Genomic DNA, 22,065 nt, shown 5'->3' with positions numbered 1-22,065 from the left:
TTTTCATTAAACTATGATACATGCTGTGTCATTTGGGGATTTTGGCTTTTTCATGTTTAAAACTCCATGGGCTCGACTAAAGTGAACCAAAAATGCTAAGTTCAGATTAGCATTATAAATATTATACAAATATATATTTTTTTGAAACCTCTAGTTGATCTTCTATATCAAAGGCTCTTCTTCCAAGCTATTTCAGTAACAGAACTGCAAAAGGATTGACATGAAAGTCAAATTGAAAGTGATATGCATATTTCCCTTTGCTTTTAGTTCTGCTACCTACATTTTCTTAATGTTTTATGGACACCCAGTGAAGTTTGCAGCAGAAATCTTTTTTCCCCCATAAATACCAATGAACCCTTAGTAGTAGTAAGATAAACATATTTGCAAATCAGCTTTTCGTGGTGGCTGCGAATTTGATACAAATAAATTATTTAGCATCATAACTTTTGGGCCTGCAAGGTGAGTACTAGGTAATACATGATTAATGTAATGGTATGGATGTAAATTCTATTCTATTGAATTTCCTTTGAATTTGTCATAGAACATCAATGTTTTTTGAATAAATACAAATAGGTCTTTCTACTTTTCATAGTGCTTTGTATAGGCCCAGATTCAATTCTCCCCTATATAGTCCTTTTCTTGAGATAACTCTATTTGTTTTGCATGTGCCCTTTTTCAATTACTTTTGATAAACCGTTCAGTTACGAAATTAATTTTAGTTTGGTACTTAAGTTTTCACAAGCTGACGGCCCATTGAAACCGCTAGCAATGATTACTTTTTGCAATTCAATTCAGCCTAAAAAAGCTTAACAAGTGAAGTTCTTTGCGTTATGTTCTGGTTTCACATGACCCAGAAATCTATTGTAATAGGAAAGCCTTTTCATATTGTGTCTGTCTTTTTTAAGGTAGCTATGACAGGTTTCCACAGTGTAAACATCAGGACAGCAAAAATCTCTTAAAGAAAAATGGCTTTTATTCCCAGCCAACAGCAAACAGGTAAAATAAAGGCAGTTTTCTTTCCAAAAACAACAGAAATGTCTTTTATCAGCAGTATAAGTAATATTCTTTAGACTTGGGTAGGATATTGTTAAACTTGTGCTGTCATTTCAAAAAACACAGACCGTTATGAAAAGTTTCTGACAAAAACACTACGTGAAAGCAAGGGTTCTCACATTCAAAAGACTTTGCAACTTTTTTTGGTGGTAAAGACATCTTTGAAGTACCTTATGTGTAATAAAAAATCTTTGGAGGGGCCTGGTGCAAAGCAATTTCTACCTGCCCTCCATCCCCCCACTTTCCCCACCCTCTTCCCTGCCGCCCTACTCACACCCGCATGCATCCTCCTCCCCACTCACAGGTATGCTGTGGCTGGGGAGGGGGGGAATCCTTTAGAACTAGTCTTTAGAAGTTAGTCTTTATAACATAGTATCAGCTAATGACTACCATATCTGCCTATGATTGGGTTTACCTGGCTGCATGCTGTCTCTTGCTTATATATAGTAACATAGTAAGTTAGTTTAAAAAAAACACATATCCATCAAGTTCAACCTTTTAAGTCCATATACTGTATATATAACCTGCCTTAACTGCTAGTTGATCCAGAGGAAGGAAAAAAACTTTGAAGCCTCTCCAATTTTCAGAGGGGGAAAAATTCCTCCCTGACTCCAAAATGGCAATCGGACTATTCCCTGGATCAACTTGATATATGAGCTATCTTCCATAACTCTGTATTCCCTAATTTGCTAAAAAGCCATCCAAGGCCTTCTTCTAATGTATCAGCCAGACTGATTCAGTTTCGAGAATTTCACATCTTCACAGCTCTTCTAATTGGAATGGGTGCCCTCTTGTCAGATGGAAGGACCTACTGGTAAATAAAGCATTAGAGAGGTTATTGTACGATCAGTTTAAATATTTATACATAGTTATCATATCACCCCTTAAGCGCCACTTCTCCACCGTGAACAACCCCAACTTGGCCAGTCTTTCCTCATAGCTAAGATTTTCAATACCTTTTACCAGCTTAGTTGCCCTTCTCTGGACCCTCTCTAATTCAATAATGTCCTGTTTGAGTGATGGAGACCAAAACTGTACAGCATATTACCAGTGTTCTGTACAATGGAAATTACTTTTATTAATTATTTTTAGGCTCCAATAATCAATGTTCTGCTAATTGTATGGATTTTGTCATCTAAAGAAAGATGTTCCATTTGACCCTCATAAGTCTAATGCTACAAGACCAAATGTCTTGTCTTGTAGCGCCTGAATTCCTGAATATCGGTCTGTTTCAGCTCTGTTGTAGAATTATTTTTCATTGGAAAGATTTAGAGAGTTCATCAGCCAGCAGCTGCATTATACTGTGTATATGGTCATCATTTCCCAGGTTCAGCCACCAGATACTTGGTCCATAGGCATAGCCAAAAACACCCACAGACTTGGACCCGTTGACTGGATATCAGTGTGTATGGGAAGCATAAGTACTGTGTGATAAACCTCTAACTATAGAATGGCCTATGGGGTACAAACAGTAGTTGCTAAAGTCACAGTCATCACTGAGATTAGTCAGAAGCAGAAGGAGCGGTAATGACAGAAAACGAGAATACAACCACTTCTTTTGTTAGGTGTAGTAGGTGTATATGCATCCACATGTAAACCTCACTCTGGCATTAGAGTGCCTGTAATAACGATAAAAAAAAATGCTCAGTAGACTTATTATGGAAAGCTTAATGACAGCACATAACTCTGCAGTTGAAGAAATATGTTTCTCAGAATTTGCCTGGTGTGATTGTTACAACATGTTAGTTTTATTTTGCTTCCTATGCTGCATGTAAACATTCCTGTATACACTGAAACGGTGGGCTTTCTAATGACTAAGCTAATTGTGATTATGTTTGATTGGGCTGTGTTGGAATTTCTATAGGGACTGGGAATATTTTGAATTAGACCTTAGGCCTGCTTCTACTGTAAATCAACACATTTGCCAGTAAAGATGGATGCTGTCTAATCATTTTGGGGTTTCCAAGGCAAGCTGCTCTGGGGAGCCAGAGGGGTTAATCCTCGCCATTCTGAATTGTGTTCTTAAGGATTCCTTTCCTGTTTTCTTTCAGTTTCTTTTAAGAAAATGAATCCCTTTTAAGCAAACCACAATGGCATGGACAGCAGCCAGACCACCTGGGAATCAAACTAGGTTAAGTGTCTATCCCATAATTTAAAGGAAAGAAATGTTAAATTGCTATCACATGCACTTTTCTCTCTCCTTTGGCCCAATTGTGTAATATGTGGCAATTCAAAAGTGAAAGGTCTCTGCCAGTGACTATAAAAATGTAAGACAAAGTTCCAGCTTTTGTTGTTTTTTTGACACGTACTGAAGTATAAAAGATGCCAGGTTGCTTTGATCTGCTTTATTTTCATGATGTCTACCCCATATGCTGTGAATAACACCTCATAACCTTTCTATCATTGCTACTAACCTTTACCATAGCTTCAGACCAAACATGGATGGGAGCTAAGAGTAACTTCCTTTGATGCTGCATATATACCAAGTGCCAAATTGCCTCCGAGGGGCACCGATATTACTATAAAAGCTAGTGCTTCCACTGAGGTGTGAAATTACATGTCCTAAAGACTGCAGGCAAATTAGAAATTACTTAAAATATCTCATTTGGCCTAGCAATGTCATGGCCAACACATTTGTGAGTCACAGTTCAGCTACAGGATCACAGATGACTTCAGTCATCCAAGTAGAAAATGTTGTTCAGTACATTGGAAAAAAAGCAGGGAGAATGTTAACTAAGTAGATTTGTATGGAAAAGAATTCATATGTCTGGTAGCAGTACAGCTCATGATTAGTAAATATGAGCATTTGTGTGTACCACCATTGTTCCTGTCCCCAAGAAAAACAAAGTGACCTGCCTTAATGACCCATAGCACTAACCCCCATCGCAATGAAGTGCTGGTCTCTATTCCAGACAGTTTGAACTCCAGGCAGTTTGCATATTGCCACAAAATATCCACTGAGGAGGCTATCTCACACACAATCCACACCACCCTGGTTTACCTGGACAATAGAGACTGCTATGCCAGACTGTTATTTGCGGATTACAGCTCTGCATTTAAACACAGTCATTCCCACAAAGCTGATCCAGAAGCTGCTGGGACTGGAACTCTTTGCAATAATCTTTGCAATTGGATCCTGAACTCTCACAAACAGACTACAGCATGCTAATCATCATGTGATTTACCCCATAATTCCATTCTAACTAGGGGCACAGTCAAAATTGCATCTCCTGCAATTGCGTGGGGGTTGTCTCACTCTCATAACATGCATTCAAAGTAGTGCACCTCTTTGAAGCAACCCACTGTTGAACCTACCAGTAGATGCTCAGAACCCCTGGAGCTGTCATCTGGTTCAGGGAGGTGGAAGCTCCAGGGTTTCTCAGCATTAGAAGGTTCAGTTGCACAACATTCATCAGAAGGCAGGATAGGTGCATTGGCAACCATTTGGAAGTCTTCAGATCCAAAAACCTTTATATCAATATGAACTATTTGTCCGTTTCAGAGTACCCACTCTTGTGTGTGCATTTGTCAGTGTCGGACTGGCCCACAGGGATACCAGGAAAAGTCCCGGTGGGCCCAGGTGTCAGTGGACCCTCATGCTGCTAGACATTTGGCCTATTTTATGGCCATTTCCAATTTCAATGAGAACAATGTGGCTAAATAGATGAAATAATAGATTATAGTATGTAAAGAGAAGTGACTAGGAGAATAGAGGTTAAGTGAGAAGAGGAAGAATAAAAGCAGTGAGAGTGGGCCCCTGGTCTAAGATTACTTGGTGGGCCCCTGGTCAAAGGTTTTTGGTGGGCCCCTGGTGTCCCAGTCTGACACTGGCATTTGTAATAGATGCATATGCAAATTAGGGTGAGGAAGGTCCAAGGAAAACTTCACAAGCAGCGCGCAGTTACATTTTTTTGTGACAAAAAGTTGGATTTGGTTTGGCTAGGCACTTGGATTTGGTCAATGCCAATCCTGGTCAAATCCAGAACCAAATCCTGGATTTGGTGCATCACTGATTTGTAAATTCCTCTATTATGAGGCAGGGAGAGAGTTCCTCCACAGTCAGAGTTAGTTTTAGCAATAAAAACATGGCTTCATGAGCATATGTGGGGCTCAGTTCTGCTAGATTCTGCCTTTTTAATATACATCAGCTTGATTCTGTTGTAAATCTGTGGATTCCCGCAATCCATTGATTTAGATTGTAGAGCAGATGTATGAACCTTGGACACAGGGCTTTTAGGCACTGGTAAAGACTTCAGGCTCCCATGGGTTTAAGACAAGAAAAAGAAACTGTGATCCTACCTCCACTTTGAAAACAGGCACTGGGAAAATACCTCTTCTATTTTACAGGGGTTTCATGTTTTCCCTCATCAAATGTGAAGCTCACAAACGCTGCTGATGTTCGATTCACCTTAATCTGTTTTGGGAAACAGTTCATGCAGATAATTCTCCGATCCTTAATTGACAGCAAAGGGGATTTGTGCCTGAAGTGACCAAAACAATGATTGTAAAGCATAACAAAAATCCCCTCAGGAGGTAAGTATTGAAGACCTTGCATATTTTGTTTTTTACAGCTTGCGACATGTCAGTTTAAAGTGTGTGTTTGTTGCACAATAAAAAAACATCAAATGAAGACAGACTCAATGCAATTTGAAAATGTTTTGTGATACTCAGCTTATTCTTTGTGAGGTCCATCACCAATCTTTAGAGGTCTTCAAAAATAATAATGTACATACAACTGCAACTAAGAACTCCCGAATTACTTGCAGGCATATAACTTAATTTGAATTTATCTGGATGGCCCTCTTGACAACCTTGATGTCCCATTGTGAAGAAGATATTTCTTTAATTATAGTGTCTTTGAGAAGATCCTTTGTACGATCATCTGTGTACAGTAATAGAGCACCAGTCCTGGTTGTTCATAGGGCCCTCTAATGCATATTTATAGTCCTCAGCCAGTTGAAGAGCGCCACAAGCTTTTTTGTTTGACATAAAGCAGCAGTTCATCAACAATTGGCACACTATTTAAAATACATGGACAGCATTGCTACACCAACCCAAACTTTGTGGAAGGATCATATACTGTAGAACACACAAGGCACCATTTCCAAGCTTATGTGCACCATGCAAAGTGCAATTTTGGATGCGTACTGCCATGTTTTTTAACCAGAATGCAGAGTATTTTCCCATAATTGCTCCAAGTTATGTCTCCCGCAATTACGCTTCCAGTTTGATGGTAATCGATTTCAATGTTCAACATTTTTAAAGTGGGGGTTGAGTCATTTCCAGAGGGTGTGTTCAAAATGGCATTTTCATCCGGTTCAGTAGGCACAAGTCCAATGTGTCTATTGATGTAACCTGCTGTGGAGACCCTAAAGCTACTGGCAGGTTCAGAATAGCAGTAGCTCCAGTTCCCTAGCATCAATAGGCACAGTTGCACACTATTCATCAGAAGAGACAGGATGGAAGCACTGAAAACTATGTAGGAAAGAAGGAACATGTTTGGACACAAGTACCTTAATGAATTGCATTAAAATACACGCTCCATTGTGTCGATTTAAGACCACCTGCAGTTGCGTGTGTGTTTTCCCTACAATATTCTCCATTGCCTGCAGTGGCGGAACTACCCGGGGAGCAGGGGGTGCGATTGGGTCAGGGCCCGCACCCCCTCAGGGCCCCCCGGCAGCTCACGCACTGACAATTTCCGCCCGCAGTGGACAGATAATCTGGACAGATAATCTTGTACGGAGAGGGGGCCCGGCTGCACGTCCCACACCAGTGCCAGCCCCCCTCCAGTTACGTTACTGATCGCCTGGTGCTAGTTGAGTGTTCTTGTACCTCTATACATGAGGTAATACATATGTTCTTGCTCTTAGGAAAAACATAGATGAACAGGAGAATGAAGAGGAACAAATATTACTCATTGCAATATACTGTTTTAATCTTTTTAACTAAAGTGACACTGGGTGGTGGTTTAGTATTTCTCTATGGGACTTGTTGGGGATAGGACCCTTCGTTCTAAACCTCTCCCTGTTATCTGGTGAAGATGATCAAAGTTCCAAGAGTTGCACTTTGAACATGGACACATATCTAGCTGTGGTTTTGGTGGTACTCCACATGTGGCCTGCAACTCAACATTCTCCAGTTTAAGAAGGACATATAGTGGCTTCACTACTCAAAATGGAAAACATCATCTGAATTGTGCACTTAATTGAGTGTGTAATTTTGCTTATTTGCAACAGTTGGAATTGACAAATGTGATTGATTCAGTGTGAATAGGTTACTTGTTACTTTAAAACTTAAATTAAATAATGGTCTGCTTCACTGCAGGTGCAGTTGTTGGTCAATTTTGTGGTGGGCTTTGTGGCATTGTACCTTGTTTGTATTGTTGAGTGTGAGTGATCTTACTGAAAACCTTGCCATAAAATCTCCATTATTTTTAATGAATTAAGATTAGTGCCAATGTATTCACGTTAAGTGTCTCTCATCATGGTTAGTGAGGGTAGACAAAATGGTTATCACCTTCAATTCAATGGTGAAACATATAAGCAAGAGCAGGCATATCCCTCTTTGGTCCTAAACTCTGTTGGCTGCATCAGTATGGTCCTGACTTAATTAATATCTTGACTAGTTGTCCCTTTCTAACAACTGCTAACACTCATTGGCATTGGATTACTATTAGAATACATATCAAAGCTTGAGGATTCAGAGTCAACAGCTTTCTTCTTCTTCTTCTCTATGCATGTCATAGTTCTACTCTTCTGCTAAAAGACTTAAGACATAGCATCTGTATTAATAACTAGCTTGAAATTTGAGACAGATACCAGTAAGTACTTTTATGCTTCCTTATATTTAAAGAGAAGTAGGTAACCCTTTTCTGCATAGATTCCACTGGCTAGGAAACAAGAGGAACATCAAGTAAGACAGCCTAGCAGATGTCAACACCACAGCCTGTGGAAATAGAGGCAGATGGCAGAGAAATAGGAGGAGATGAATGAGAGATCACTTGTTAACATAGAATTATTTTATTTTATATATATATATATATATATATATATATATATATATATATATATATATATATATATATATATATATATATATATATATTGACCAAAAGACATGTGCAAGAGAATTCATCATTGAGAATATTGCTTACCAACACTGTCAGTCATCTTTGGAGAGCATACTGCTGTTTAGTTGTAAGATATATTGTGCTTAAAGCTTCCATATCTAGTAGCACCAACAAAAAACATGGAGCCATGCTACAACGAGGGTTGCCACCTTTTAAAAGAATACTTACCAGCCAGTGGGGGGGGGGGCTGTGACCTAAAGGGGGCATGACAGGGACAAAATGGGTTTGGTTATGATGTAGAGGGGATGGGGCACTGCACACAAAGGCCTGAGGATGGGCTATGGAATGGCGATCCTTGAAGAAAAAAGATAAGTGTCGGGTAGATTGGGGGTGGGCCAAGGGCTAATCTTAACTACATTGCTGTTAAATTTGTAATACCGGCCTAGCCCTGGCAGGTGCTTTACTGGCTAGGCCGGTAAAATACCAGCTGCGGGACAACACTAGCTATAGCTGAGAGGCATGTGGCTGTGCAACAGTGACACTCTTCTCAGTGAAATCTTGTGCAAATACTCAAGGTACAAGGTATCAAGACATGGATCAGGACTATCCTGGTGGTGGTCCCCCTCTCTGACATGAAATAAAAATTCAGATTTTTATATATGTACATATTTTTGAACAGTTCTGTTCTCTTTCGGCTAAAGCTTTTATATATTCTGCTCCCATGGCTAAAGGTGTCTTGTTTGGGAAGAAAAATTGCCAAATATGGCCTCACACACAATGTGGAGAACATAGATAGCATACAGTGTCCAATGCAGTCAAACGTCAACAGGGTTTTGCACTTGGGTGATCAATATCTGTACAAGACCTGACAAAAATTGAATAAGGAATATGATTGTTTTTGAGCCAGACACAAGGTGATCTGCTGACTAAGTCTAGAAAGGATGACTCAACCAGTCAGTGTTTGCCATGTATGGGCACCTTACAATGCAGCCACAAGTGCGGCACACTAAAATAGATGTGCCCAAATATGCTCCTCATACCTTTGCAAAGTCACACTAAGTGCCAATGCAGTGTATATCATGCACAAGTATGTTCTTTGCCTCTAGAGAACCCTGAAATGATCACCACCTTGAAGGTAATTCCATGGCCCCAACATCCGATTGCATCAGTAGTCACAGCATTGTGCCACAAACTGCACTGAGGTTTTAGATGAGGCCTATACATTTGGCTTATACAGTGGCATTTCACCCAGTGATGACATTCAATTTGCTTTGTGTTTCGCCAAGGACATCCCCTAAGTTTGGGAACCTCAGTACCATATGCAAAGCATAGATTTTTACAAGTTATGCATGGGAAGAGAAACAGAATTCGCCACCTGCAGAGTATATAATCCGTGGAGATCGCCGGCTCTCAGAAATGTTACAATTAAATATATCCTACTTTTAAAGTACAACTTAACAGCCCGTTCCCTGGTTCAAACTCATGTACAATGTGGAAAAAAACCCTTCCCACAAGTTATTAGTTTGGCTGCTCTATTAATGGTGCTATATGAACCAGTCCTTAAGTAGTTGCAAACGAGAACAATTTACTGTCAGGTATCTCTATTAAATCCAACCGATATATGCATTCTGAATGTTAAACAGATAACCCACTTGCAACTTGCAATCTTTAGAGAATGTTGGAATTACGATCTTTTCATTTGATATTTTAATGGTCTCACATCAAAGGACTTTTGCTACCAATTCTGTGTCCACAAGCGTATTTATCTTTTTCTGGAAAAGTTCACATTCGGCTTACCTACTGTATCTAACTATGTCTCAACTCTTTAGAGCTATGCATTACAAGATGCCATTTTTTCCAGTTTACAGTTAATAACTGTGCATAGCAGACTTGTTATTTATGTATATGTAAATGAACGCAGCAATCATTAGAAAAGTGCAACTAAATAGAATAAACTATACTAAACTTCCCATGGCTCGTACCAGGAGATATTTTTTGTTGGTTAACTAGCGACTCTGCTTTGATGTTTCAGAGTTTAGTAATTTATTGAAGCTTAGCAACTTGGTAAACATCAGCAATTGATCTTGAAACTTTCAGTAATTAAATTCTAGATTGTTTAGTGCTTACTTTAAGGGCGTCTAAAGCCTTATCCCAATATTTGACGGATCTCTTGTTATCAGGCCATAATAATAATGCAAAATGTGCTTAAACTCTTGTGTTTACTGAAAGCTTGTGAAGAAAAGGTGCGTAAACACTATGAACTTCTAACAGTAAATATAAATACTTTATTTTATATGGACATACCTGATTCACAGATTTAAAGGAAACCATGACAGATTGTCTTAGCGCTCACCAGGACGAGTTCCCCACCCTCCTTTTGTTTGCAGTGAAATGTAACTCCTCCCTTGTTCTCTTGTGAAGTGATGGATTCTGGGACTTGATGTTCCCTTGATTTCCATGGTCTTTAAAGTAAAGATTCTGTACTTTAGGAGGAACTTTAAATCCCAGAATCTATCACTTCCCAATAGACTAGGGTGAGGGAGGGGTGCATTACATTGTTGGACTATTGGCGAACTGGTCCCAGACTTCCAGCAAGCAATGATAGACTATCAATGTTTCCTTTAAGTCAGTGTATTTGTATAAACAAATGTTAATTTTTATTTCTGGTAATTTAGTGTTTACGCAAGGCACATTTACAAAAACAGCACAATGCAGGTGCAGAATTCTTTTTGCAGTCACCTCAATTGCTCACATTCCAGTTTATGTGCAAGTGGTGGAGAACCCTTATTTCCCCTGTATTTTTGTTAAACTGGCGCTTGGCATCAATAATGCTATTACCATCTGATTCACTTCATGCAAGTCAGTTTCAGCTATTAATGCAACCAATTATAAGCTAGTGCTATGTGTCCATGTGTTAACCAGTGATTTTTTCTCAGTTTTGCTCTCAAACTTACACCAACTATGAATCCAGAACCACTGGTTTAATAGCACAGATACAATCTGTAATTCAGAGACATACAAACAAATTTGCAGATTTTTTTGATTATTTTAAATATTGGAACATGGCTTCTGAGGGCAAGGACTTTGTATTGACACTGGCAAAGGCTGTCCTAGTCCAGTAAATCATAGGGGCCAACCACATGCTTATTTTCCTTCTAAAGGCACAAGTCTGGTTAATGCTAACAATTGTATAGTTGCTATGAGTTGCTGGATCATGCACACCTTGGCTTATGTTTCTACACTCAGACCCGGGCCTACAAAGACCCAGGCCTAGGGTGGCAACATTTATAGAAGATACATGTTTATCAAAGGGTAAAAAAAGATAGATAGATAGATGATAGATAGATAGACTTGAGTGAAAAATTAGTCTAGCTAATTGCTAGTTTAGCATTTCAGAATAGTTGCATAACATTGATCAGGTCCTTGGCAAACCTGTGTATTCATCCATTTATACAACAAACCTTGATCGTGCACCTCTGCTTAGGGCAAGGCCAGACATGGCGTTTTTGCGACGTTTTTACGTTGCGTTTTTACGTTGCGTTTTTACGTTGCATTTTTACGCTGCGTTTTTAAAAAAGAGCAGCCAGGCATAAATACGCCACTGAAACCACATGTGACCGTCAACATGCGTTTTTCATGCATTTTTCAGCACGTAGGATTCTTTTCCCAACATGCACTTCTCAGTGTTCTCATTGTTCTCATTGAGAATTTGGACGCAATATTTAAAATATGATGCGTATTTACGCAAAGTGTGGTTTCAAACGTGCAGATCCCATGGAGTCTATTGATTTGGTAGTTTCTTGACGTATTGGCGTTCTACTAAAAAACGCCAATACTGGCGTCCTGTGGTGTATTTCAGCTTGCAAGCACCCTGTGTGAATTGCCATAGTGTGTTTTCCATTAGTTTCAGTGGTAGTGCAGTTTATGCGTATTTATGTCTGGCTGTTCTTTTTTAAAAACGCAACGTAAAAATGCCGTAAAAACACCACGTCTGGCCTTGCCCTTAAAGAGATTAGAGTGCAGGCACTTTGGACATTTCTATATATATATATATATATTATTTTAAATTGGTTTAATGCTTCATGGCAATAAAGCAATTTGATATAGAACACTTGAATCTACTCCACAAAGAAATCAAACCTCCTTAAATGAAATCTAAAATAAATACAAACCTTAATTTTTTTCTTCTGCAGCCAGATACGTCAGATTTAATTAGGAGAACTGGGCTGATGGGATGTAAAAAACACCAAAACAAATATCCTTTAAGTGAAAAAACAAAAAAGGTTTAGGTCCAATATATCTTTTATTATTCTTCTCCGTGGCAGCCAATAATTGAGCATTTTAAGGACATGGAAATAGGAAAAATGAAGACAGAGCAGCAGACAAAAGCTTTCATCTAAGATTTATTTTGCTCTCTCACCAGGTGATTTTCTAAAATCATCACATATAAAGAAACGCGAAGCAAGATCAGAGCAGGAGGGAATATAAAGCGACTCTAACAGGCATCCTCATTGCGAGCGACTAATCAAAGTGTTATTTAGGCAGGCTTTTCTCTGGTTTTTTTTTCATACAGATAATCAATAGGTATCCTTAAGACAATAACAGTTTGGCGACTATTAAAGAATGAAATAGTTGCGCTTAGCTTGATTCCTTAATAGCGTGCTTCCAAAGAAGATGTCCCTTAATGTTCTCAAATAGCACTGACCATTTTTAGTGGAACAACAGTTGCTTTTATCAAGGACGGTTAAGGTGCATTAATTGCACATTGGGCACATGGCTTCGGTTTTTTTTTGGAAGCTTTAGAAAAGTGTTTGAAAGGATTTTTTTTCTGTTCTTTTTAAAATGAATAAGACAACAGATTGTAAGAATCATTAATGTTTTAAATGCAGCCCATCTGCAAACGAATGAGGTATATTTTAATGCAATGAGCTTGCTGTGCATGCAGTTAAGGCTCATTTGCAAGATAATTTAAAATACAATGGTAACCCCCCCCCCATCACTGAACATACACATACGAAAACACAAACCGAGTTAATGCTTCGTTTTATAGACTGAGATACACTCTTGTACATTCATGAAATTTGGGGGATGTTGGTGAGATGCAGGGAGCAATTTGAGGGTTTTTCTTCCCAAACTTGTGGAAAAAAACAGCAATAAACGTGATCATGAAAACTTTAATCAGAAAAACCTAAATGTATTGATTCCTAAAGAAAATCCTCCATAAAAAATCCACCATGAAAATCACAGATGCATTTTTTTAATTTGAGTTTTTTGACATTTTTTTATAATGCTAATTTGACAATAATCAAATTGACGATTTACAATATTTTTTTAATAAACTTGCTCCTCAGAGTAACAGTTCAGCTGGAGTGCCAATGCAAATGCACTTTCTTCTCTACCCTTAACCTGCCTCTGTTCATCTACATTCTACAGTTACGCACATCACCCATCTGTTCATGGTTCTACAGTCTTGAAGTGAGAGAGTATTACCCATCCAGCCAATATATATACATAGATAGAGATTTCAATAAGATTAGATATTTGGGATGAGTACCACTTAAAGTGCTGGATCAACTTGTAAAAGCCTAGGGGCAGATATACTAAAGGGCGAAGTGGCTAACGCTAGTGATTTTTTGCCAGAAATCACATCCACATTACAATCACATCACAATTCGCTAGCGAAAGAGATCGTCGATAGCATTCGTACTCTATCACCAGGCAGCTTTTCGTTGCTCCAAAAATTCACTAAACAGTGGATTTTACTGAATGTTACCTCTTTCACCAGAGTTGACTTCTCCACCTCAGACCAGACGAACTGCTAAAATGAAGCTACATCTTCCTCAATCTTATGTCACTTACATCATATCCTGCAATTCGGAAATGCATTAAAGTTGTAAAAACGCTGGCGACTTTTTCTTTTTTAAGTGGGATTGCCAGCAAAAGTCCTAACTTCAACTTTTGTTGGTTAACATTTTCCCCCAGACATTTGAGGGCCATGGAATATTCATTTTACAGTGGGCTCATGTGTAGAGCATTATTTGATCTCTTTTGTCGTTATTAAGGTTCCTTGGACATTTGTAATAAAAAGTGGCCTCTTCAAGCATTTGCACCAACATCTCTAATAAAGACTTCCATACAATAATGTACCCACCCTATTCAAATAGACCTAAGCGTCAGATCACTAGCGACTTTTAGCTAGGCATAAATGAACGCTAGCAAATCTTCACTATGAAATGCACGCACTGAAGAATTATCACTAGTGAAAAGTCACCAGTGTTCAGCACACAGGATGCAACTTCGCACTAGTGAATTAGCGTAGTGGTAATGAATTTGCGCCTGGCAGAGTGGTGCGAAGTGAACAAAGCGGTCGCTGGTGACAATGCTACCCTTTAGTAAATCTACCCCCTAAGATAGGGTAGATTTATCAAAGAGTGAAGTTAGAGATCGCCACAGTCCATTAGCGTGAAATACCGCCTCTCTCCATTCATTTCTATGGGATTTTTAAAGGAGTATTTAACAAGAAATGAATGGAGAGTGGTGGTATTTCACTCTAGCAGACTGTGGCGATCTCTAACTTCACTCATTGATAAATCTACCCCTTGGTGTTATTCAAAGACAAAATTAAGAACCAAAATATAAAAAAAAAAATCGCTGCAAATCCAATGCTTGGTGAAAAAATTTGCTCATCATATTTAGGGATGAGCAGAATTCAAAAATTCACTGTGAAAAAAAGCAAGAAAAAATGGCCATTAACTTCAATGCATATGGAGTGAGAAAAAACTTGAGGAAAAAAAGCCCACTGACTTTAATGCAATAGGAGTGAGCAACAAAAGTTGCCCATAGATTATAATATATTTTGCTGCAAAAAAGATGTAACAACAACAAAATAAAAATGCATTTTGCAAATTTTTTGATGAAGCGGGGCAGATTCACACTTCACTAAGGGGTAAATTTATCAAAGAGTGAAGTTCCGCCACTAGAGTGAAATTCCGCAGCTCTCAATTCATTTCTATGGGATTTTGAAAGGCATATTTATCAATGGGTGAAAGTGAAAGTTCACCCTTTGATAAATACGCCTATAAAAATGGAGAGTGGCGGAATTTCACTCTAGTGGCGGAACTTCACTATTAACTTCACTCTTTGATAATTATACCCCTAAGTATCTTACATATTCAACCGACCTAAACCTACTCATCATTTCTTTTATGTCTCTATTTTCTTGTCTTCCACTTCTGTCTGCACCTTCAGTGTTTTTCACTTTTTCTTCATCATGATCCATTTTCCTATTTCCTTTCTCTCTAAATTTCCTTCACTTCTGTTTGTGTCTTTTTATTATTATTTGATTATTTTCTCTTCCTGGTTCATTTCCTCCTTTTCATATAAAAGTCTCTACTTGTGTTTCCATTTTTTAACCTAAAATATAGCTCACTGCACAAGCAAATCCCTCCCACCTGAATGCAGGGGAAGAGGGTGGCATGTTGAGGTGTCATTAGGGCCAGTAAGCCCTCTTATTCTACTCAACTCCCTCCTCTACAGTTCTCTGATATGTTGTGGCATGTGCTCCATTCCCTTACTGTAATGGGACAGATGGGGGAGATTCAACTCAAAAACTCACACATTGGATGCAGTCCAGGCACTTAAAAGTAGAATTAAACAGAGAGTTGAAACAAGAACCAGTAATGGCCATCTAAGTTCTCTGGTGGTTACACATGTTCAAGGGTTTAATAAAACATTTTTTTACAAGATTTGATATGAGAAGTTTTAGTTTAAAGAAATAATCTTTGAATTCTACATGTACATGTTCACTTGGATTTAGAACTGGTAATTGAAATGATAAATAACAGAAAATTCTTATCAATTATAAGACATACCGTAGGTTAAATTTAAAGTCCTAATTTGATTGAAAATCAGTGAAGAGGGGCAAATTAGAAGAGAGAAGTTTGTATACTACAGTGAAATTACCATTTTGACATTGGCCTAGTCTTGTGGAGCTTCCCAGCTCCTAGGGGGCAGGGTATAGGATAAGAATATACAGGGAAGGCAGGCAATGTGGGGAACTGGTGGGCATCTGAGCCAAGGCACTTTACCCACTACTAGTACCATGCACGAGGGGGGATAACAAAAAGAGTTGAAGATGGCAGCATATAAAAAATTAAAGGATTTCCAATCTGATATTGGAGGGGGCCACAGCAAGATACATGATGACTCAACAAGCTTATAATGAATAGTTTTTGGCCTGTTAGTATTTGGCTTGCAAACATTTACTTTTTTGACTTGCTTCAGGATGGTTTAGCTCAGATGACTTCAAAATTGATCACACTCAACAAAATACATACAGAGAAAAACAAGCAGTGACAATGGCCAAACTAGACAGACCAAGTGATTGATCTAGCTCCCTAAAAACAATCCAAGATCATGAAAAGGTCTGAAAATAAAGGAAATCATCTCATAACATGAAAATGGAGAATTGAAAAACTTGCTTGGCCATGACAAGCAGTATGGCAACTCACATTCATTGGTATGAATGGAAATATGCAATGAAGGAATGGTTCTACAAACAGAACATACTATGGATGTCCAGTTAAGGAAAAATTGAAAGTGGAAGATAAATCTACATATTTTCCTTTCAACAGAACCGCATTAACAGATTTATTGTATTAAGGGCTTCCAAATCTAGTGTAATTGCCAAAAGGGAAACCTTTATTTATCTAGCTTAAAGAGATTCCAAAGGTCCCTAAATATTGTATCTGAATTTCTGAGAGCCCATTTGTTAGGTACGGTCTTATAAACGTCACTCAGTCTTGCCGCTGTTAATGCCAAAAATAATACGACACATAAAACATCTCCCTTTTCAAATAAAGGAAAGATATGTCTAGCAACACTTTCGGAGTAATACCTACTTTTTATTGTCCTGCCAGCAATATCTATAGACAGCACAATGCCGTTCTGTGCACGGTGGTGCAATACCTCTCAGCACTAGTAATTTAAGACTTTCTTCTCTGTAATACACTAAACCATCATAACCTGTCTCTTCCCATTTAGTTTAACCTACAACCACCACATACTGATTTGGCTGTGTGTGGCTTTCTCTGCTGCCATTTATTACTCTGCTCGACTCCTGAAATTCTGTTTGCAATTTAAGGCCACAAATTAGAAGCGTAAGTCATCTGTTTCCTATAATCCCCCTGTCAGGACTGAAAACACATTTGGAGTTCAGCACCAAGCAGTCCTTTGCAGCCTCTCAAATAGTTTAACCCGTTCGCCGGTAGATGGATCTGCACAGGATTAATTTGTAATAGGGTTTCCTTTGAGATATAAGGTAATGTGGAATAGAATGTTCAGAATTAACAACCACTTAAAGGTCCCAACAACAATCATATACTGAACCGTGATTCTGACATGCAACGTGTTTTCACTTGTGACGCAAGGCAAAAACAATTACATTTATAAGATGAGCATATGAAGTAGGGGGTGGCATGGTGGCACTGTGGTTAGCTCTGGGGTTCTGGGTTTGAAATTTCTGTATGATATTTATTTATTTATCCATATAATTGGGTTCTGACTCAAGCATGTGTGAATGGTACCTCAGGAGCAATAATACAATAATAATAATACAATAATAATAATACAAGATATCTGAGCACTATACAGTATATAAAGAAATAAATTGCTTATCTATGACTCTTATAATAAATAAATTGCTTATCTACTCAGGCATTGGAGTTCCACTCAGCCATCTTCAGGGTCTTCGGTATGCAGAGACGGAGACTGTAGATGCGCCGCATGCGCAGTTGGAGCAATTTACCAGTTTGTGACAACTGAGCATGCAACGAAATGGATGGAAATTGGCAAAGCGCCAAAATGGACGGAAATTGCCCGGAAGAAGAGACGAAGACCCGGAAGATGGCTGCGTGGAACTCCGATGCCTGAATCTGCGCCGAGGGGTAGGTAAAAGCAGTTAGACTGAGGGGAGGAGAGGGGGGGTCTACGTGGGGTGGGGAGTTGGATTTTTTTTGCTAAAGAGTTGAATTCTCCTTTAAAGATGTTTCACCAGTCATCCAACTGGCTTTCTGAATTCAGAATAACAGTTATTCTGAATTGAGAAAACCAATTCGGTGTCTGGTGAAACGTCTTCAAGGAACAGTTGATTTGACTTATCTCTATAGATATACCATGACCTGGATGAATGAGAATCCTCACATACATCCAGAAAGCTCCTAATTATAGGAAGGCTAATTCTATTTTTTAAAAATTATTTCCTTTTTCCCTGTAATAATAAAACAGTACAGGTATGGGACCTGTTATCCAGAATGCTCGGGACCTGGGGGTTTCCGGATAACGGACCTTTCCGTAATTTGGGTCTTCATGCCTTAAGTCTATTAGAAATTCATTTAAACATTAAATAAACCCAATAGGCTGGTTCTGCTTCTAATAAGGATTAATTATATCTTAGTTGGGATCAAATACAAGCTACTGTTTTATTATTACAGAGAAAAAGGAAATCTTTTTTAAAAAGACAGCCCTTCCGTAATTGGGAGCTTTCTGGATATCGGGTTTCCGGATAAGGGATCCTATACCTGTACCTTGTTCTTGATCCCAACTAAGATATAATTAATCCTTATTGGATACAGAGCAATCCTATTGGGTTTAATTAACACTTAAATGCTTCTTTAATAGACAAGATCCATTATCCGGGAAACCCTAGGCCCTGAGCATTCTGGATAACAAGTATGTAAGTGCAAAGAATGACCTTTAGTTCAAGTTCTAAAATGAATGGGATTATTTGCACAGCAAACCACAGAGAAAGACCACAACTGAGGCTTGAGACATACAGATAAATAGTAACGGTAGGGGTGTGATCAGTTTTAAACTCAATGTAGAATGTTATTTTTGTGTTTTGTACATTAGGATGATTTCAGTTAATTTCGAATTGATTAAAAAAAAACAATAAAATAGTAAAATAAAACAAAATGACACTATACTGTTGCATGAAACCTTTTGGCTGCAAAGAGGCTAAACGATAACCCTCTGATTAAATCCCTCGACTTCCAGAAGCCTAATTAAATCACTCATGGTGGTATCCGTCATATCTATTGAACCTTTTTGATTGTACCATAGTGAGTTAATCAATTAATTTATTGCCTGACTTTATACTTGAAAGGGCAACTGTGAAGTGTAGCATAAAAATGAATTCCTGCTAAGCACGGACTGCTGCCAAGAATAACATTTTAGCTTGATGGCGTGGGCTCTATTTTCAGAATGGTTTACCTGTTTGAGGTACATTGTAATGTCTGCCAAATGAACTAACACTTTATAAATCAAAAACATTTTTTTTTTCCTTTTTTTCCCATTTATTTGACTTCGGTAAGAGCAACATTGGATTCCGGATTGCAGTACAATGCACTGTCAGCCCTTTTGTAAGTGATGAAGCTGCAGCAGTTTATTCAAAGTTCTATTATTTTATCGAGCATGCATTTCTGCACTCCGAAGGGGAAGGTTGCATGCATCCTAGTGCAGATATGAAAAATATACAATACCCTATATTTAACAATGAATTTTCTGTTGCAGAAACGATGTTGTATTTTCTAACATCCTAGTTAATGTTAGTTCCTTACAAACTGCTTGTATGTGAAATATACAAAACCACCTCATTCTGCTTTTGCTGAAATGTTAAAAGACTACCTGGAATCCCTTTTACTTTTCCCAGGAGGGTGTCCTAATGTGTCAGGATTCCCTGCCGCAGAAAGCTTTTAACCTTACTCTTGCAACAGATCCTCTTTTCATCTTTTTATTCTTTAAGGTTTTTTTTTTTTTTTCATCTTCCCTCCAGGGATGGTAATGAACTACGGACTCACACTGGAAAAAGAGTCATCCTCAGCTACTTTTCAGATACCTGCGCCAAATGCCGACTGCTCCTTGTGCAGCATGTTAATTATGAGGCTCTGAAAATATTTTCTTTATATTTGTGGCATACAGGATTGAATTTGTGAGGTTATTTATTCATATAGTTTGCATGTGATTCACTTATGAAGACCAAGTTAAGAAGAACACACATGCAGCAATATCGTGAGAGTTTAAATATGAACACAAAAATAATTCTTATTCATCTTATTAGAGATTCTCTATGGTAATTTGACCTGGGAAAAATGTAATGATTTAAAAACAAAATGTAATTTTTAACTTTTAATTTTTACTTAAGAGTTTGTAAGGCAATTTTTTTAACAATTCAAAACTAATTTTACACAAATCATAAAAACAGAAATAAGAAATATTTTTAGGTTGAAACATAAACCCCTTTCAGTCCTGGGGTATTCAGATGTAAAACAAACCCTGTAGGGCCCCAGCTCATGTCAACCAACAGACATAGGAGTGGAGGAGTCGGACCTTCTTAATGCACGAACAGAGGAAAGATATTTTATTGTGGTTTCGTTTGTGGTACTCATTATTTTTTCTGCTATGATATACAATCCTTATGCCTAAATGTTTGTAATACAATGTTACAGGGCAACCAGTTTGAAATAAAAAATAACAAAATAGTGTAAAGGTGATACCTTTAGTGGCTAACTAAGATAATCATAGCAAGCTGAAAAAGGAAAGCTTGCTATGATTATCTTAGTTCGCCACTAAAGTTATCACCATTATACCACTTTGTTATTTTCAATTTAATGTACAGTATATTAATAATAAATCATGGATCATATCCTTTGTTTCTTGACTTCATAATAAAGGGCCACCTTACCTTTAGGTCAAGGCCAGACAAGGGTGGATCTCCGCCTGCCCCACTGCACTTCTGCTGCTGGTTTGCCTGCACCCGGAAGCATTGTTTCCGCTTGGGTGCAGGCAGACATGGAGGATTTTGGTGCTGAAACACAACATTTTGCATTTCATGCCTAAATCCCCCTGCAGTTCAAAAGGCATGGGGCAGGGCAGCATATTCTGTGCATGGATCTTCTTGCCTTAGCTTTCCTTTTTCCTTGTATTTTCATAAATAAGGCCTAAATGAGTAATAATTGGACCTACATGCTAAACTACTTAAGTGAGCTGTTTGAAAGCAACAGCTGATTGGTATATAGGAGCAATGGAACACAGGGAAATTTTGAGTTTTGGGAGCATTTGCTTCCAGCATTAATAGCAAATCACCTCCATTGATGTTGACATTTCAGGGTGAAGCTGTAATTGAAGCAACTCTCAGGTATAAAGGGGATCATACATGGTATCTTCTGTCCAAATAATCAGTCTATGTATAGAACCAAAAGCATTGCCTTTCCCAAGTTATAAATTAAGATATTGATCTGTCAGGCAGAAAATTGCTTTACCTGAGAACTCTAGCAGTACCTGCAAGAAATACACAAAACCATATTTCAATGGCACTCCTGTGAACCAAATGTTAACACAAGAACTTTAAGATAAGCCAAAGGTGTCCCCCATTTGGATAACTAGTAACTTTGACACAATAAAAAAAAATGTTCAATGCACATTCCCTGGTCCTCTGTTTCACAAATGAATTTAGTATCTAAGCTAATGCATGTATTTTGGAAAACAGTTTTCAGTTACAAAATTATGATCATAAAATTGACCGTTGATCATAAAAGCCATCATACCATGACAAGGTAAACCCCATATGGTGGTCCTAACTGTTTACCTCTGGTCAAGTTTTTTCTGGGTGCCATCTCCCTGCATAACTGCATGTCTCAGGGTCAATGTCTCCAGACCAAGGCATCAGCTTAAATGGTCCTCCTTGATCCTCCCCCAAGGACCAGATCAATTTTTTCTTTTTTGTAAGTTTGTAAATATCTTGGCCAGATCATCTGCACTTCCATTGTTTTTTTTATTTGGCCTTGGAGTGCTCCCACATATCCCACTTAAATAATAACTTTAACAAGCAAGGACATTTGTAACTACATGCTCAGAGTAAAGGAGATGCCCTTGTGTGATACTGA

The 22,065-nt window shown here is 38.3% G+C and overlaps 1 long non-coding RNA gene across 1 annotated transcript; it reads right to left on the bottom strand.

Moving 5' to 3' along the window:
• Positions 1-1,807: 1,807 nt before the first annotated feature.
• Positions 1,808-10,569, bottom strand: LOC121398243. Its single transcript, XR_005964201.1, has 3 exons — positions 10,430-10,569; positions 5,353-5,534; positions 1,808-1,864 (listed from the first exon to the last, which is right to left on the bottom strand). It is a non-coding gene; the product is annotated as an uncharacterized LOC121398243 (long non-coding RNA).
• Between the last annotated feature and the right edge of the window lie 11,496 nt (positions 10,570-22,065).

This window comes from Xenopus laevis, chromosome 9_10L, assembly GCF_017654675.1.
Source record: "Xenopus laevis strain J_2021 chromosome 9_10L, Xenopus_laevis_v10.1, whole genome shotgun sequence".
NCBI lineage: Eukaryota > Metazoa > Chordata > Amphibia > Anura > Pipidae > Xenopus > Xenopus laevis.
Note: the sequence above shows the minus strand (reverse complement) of the source record. Positions and strands in the feature narration are given on the sequence as shown.